Below are 2,862 nucleotides of genomic sequence, written 5' to 3' on the forward strand. Positions count from 1 at the left end.
CTTCAGTCACACGTTCATATGTCCTCTTCACTCTGATCTTATGTTCATGTTTAACAGCGTACACTGTAGGAAATACAAAACGTATATTCATTAATATTATTTTCAGTCTCCAAACAACAATTATAACAATAAAAATGAATTTAAACGGAGGACACAAGAAGATTCCTGTTTTCAGACATGAAGACATCAGCAGACAGAGGGACAGTCTTACTTGTTCTGGATCTGTCTCCACACTGGGGACAGCAGATGTCTCCTGATGAAGCAGCCTGGTCCCAGTATGAGGTGATGCACTGTCTGCAGAACCAGTGTCCACAGCTGGTAGAGACTGGATCCTTCAGGACGTCCTGACACAAAGCACAGCAGGACGGCTGCTCCTCCTCACAAACATCACTCCTCTTCCTGTCAACACATTTCTTTATAAAATGACTTGAAAAAACCTCAAAGCTCAGAGGACAGTAACAGTATTCTTACTGTTCTGTTTGAATCTAGTCTGTAGTGAACGATCTGGAATACAGGTCTGGTATCAGGGACTTTTTCAGCTGGTGTGAGCTCAACCAGCTTCAGCTCAACACCAGCAAGACAAAGGAGATGATCGTTGACTTTAAGAGGAAAACATCCCATTTCTCACCGGTACTTACTTTTATAATATTATTTATGGTCACCGGTAAATATAATTTATATTATGGTTACCTACTTTTGCTTTATTATTTAATTACATATTCAATGTAATTTTAACGTCACTCACTTACACTGCAATATTGGTTTTTTTTGTACTATGGAAAACGCAGTTTACAAACCTTTTTTAACGCCACTTTACATCCAGTCTACCCCCCCCCCCCCCCCCCCCCCCCCCCCCCCCCCCCCCCCCCCCCCCCCCCCCCCCCCCCCCCCCCCCCCCCCCCCCCCCCCCCCCCCCCCCTCTCATCTGCTGCTGTTTGCCTGTTTGTTTGTTTGTTTTTTCCCGTAGAAAACCACTGCTGCTGTAATAAGGGAATTTCCCCCCTGTGGGATAAATAAAGTATTATCAAATCTAACTAACTTCCTGTAGGGGTCATATAAATGAGTAAATATCAGGTTTCTTACCTTGTGTCTGAGGGTCCAGGTCCAGTACTGAAGTATGGAGGTTGTGGTATTGACCAGTCACTCTTCATAGACCAGCAGCCTGATCCTCCAGACTCTGGTCCGTCCTCCTCTTCCTCCAAATCCCTCATCTTCTGATCTGGAGTCAGTCTGAGAGGAACAACAGCAACACGCCGGAAACTGAGAATGTTGTTTAACGGGACATGGAGAGCCTCTAGCAGACCACCGCCAGTGTTGGTGGAATAGCAAGCTAGTGTTAGCAAACTAATACACTGAAATAACATATTCCAGAGGTTGGAATATATAATATAATATAACATAATATAATATGAGAAGCTCCAACGACAGATTCCAGAGGTGGAATCACTGGGTTGTGGTACTTGAAAAGGGACAGAAGTGAAAAAATATTGAAATAAATACTAAAGATTACAGATTTTCTTCTACAAGCTCTTACATCACATCTACGCACTCTCACATTTGCACCATATTTACCTTCATAAAAATTCCGCTTTAAATTTATTTGACTTTTTCATGTTTACCTCCATTTTTTGTTCACATTAAATTATAATAATTTATCAGTTAAATCATGTCTCTAGTCCCCACAATGTAATGAAAACATTGTGTGTGTGTGTATGTGTGTGTGTGTGTGTGTCTGTGTGTGTGTTTGTGTGCGTGTGTGTGTGTGTGTGTGTGTGTGTGTAAGTTCTCTTACTTTGTATCTGAGGGTCCAGGTCCAGTACTGAGGTCTGGAGGTTCTAATCTGGACCGGTCACTCTTCATAGACTGACAGCCTGATACTACAGACTCTGGTCTCTGTCTCTGGTTCTGGACTCTGCAAACACCAACATGTTTTATTAATGTTCCTTTAATCATGATGTAGGAGCCATGTGTCTCCACCTGTTAGTCTGGGTAATGTAGTTCTTTAGTTCTGCCACTAGGGGGAGTATTGCACTGAGTGCAGCAGTCACTGGGAGTCAGGTATATTTACAGGTGTGGGGATCAGGGAGGGAAAGGTGTGGAGGGGGGGTGGGGGGGGGGGGACACAGCTCTTTATTCATCAGCACTGGGTGAAGTACCTTTTTATGTGAAATACCCTTTTCTACTTTTTCCATGCCGTCCATGCCGAGGCTCATAGGATCGCGTCAACACCTCATATTATCTTTAATAAAGACAATTATGGAGCAACACACACACTGCTGACAAGAATTAAAAGGATTCAAAGTTAGGATCAGGTCTCTTACTTTGAGTCTGGGGGTCCAGGTCCAGTACTGAAGTCTAGATGTTTATCTTTGGACCGATCACTCTTCATAGACCACCAGCCTGATCCTCCAGACTCTGCTTCGTCCTCCTCTTCCTCCAAATCACTCATCTTCTGATCTGGAGTCAGTCTGAGAGGAACAACAGCAACACGCCGGAAACTGAGAATGTTATTTAGACTTTTTATGTTTTATTCTGCAGGAGGTTCAGAACAGTTTCGTCTTATTTAAATCATCAAATTCAGTAAAAAGCAGATTGTTAGAGATTGATTTAACACTCACCCTGCCTCAGCCTTCAGCTTCCTCCTCCTGCTCTCTCACACCAAATGGAGTCTCAGCTGACTCACCTCTTCCTCTTCTGCTCCTCGTGATCCCAATCTGCCCCCCCTCACTTAATTTACTTGAAGTCAGCTGAGATATACATATGTGTGTGTGTGTGTGTGTGTGTATGTCTCTGTGTGTGTGTGTGTGTGTGTGTGTGTATGTGTGTGTGTGTGTATCTACATATAACTGATTATATAACATT

Source organism: Etheostoma cragini, unplaced genomic scaffold (assembly GCF_013103735.1).
Source record: "Etheostoma cragini isolate CJK2018 unplaced genomic scaffold, CSU_Ecrag_1.0 ScbMSFa_4663, whole genome shotgun sequence".
NCBI lineage: Eukaryota > Metazoa > Chordata > Actinopteri > Perciformes > Percidae > Etheostoma > Etheostoma cragini.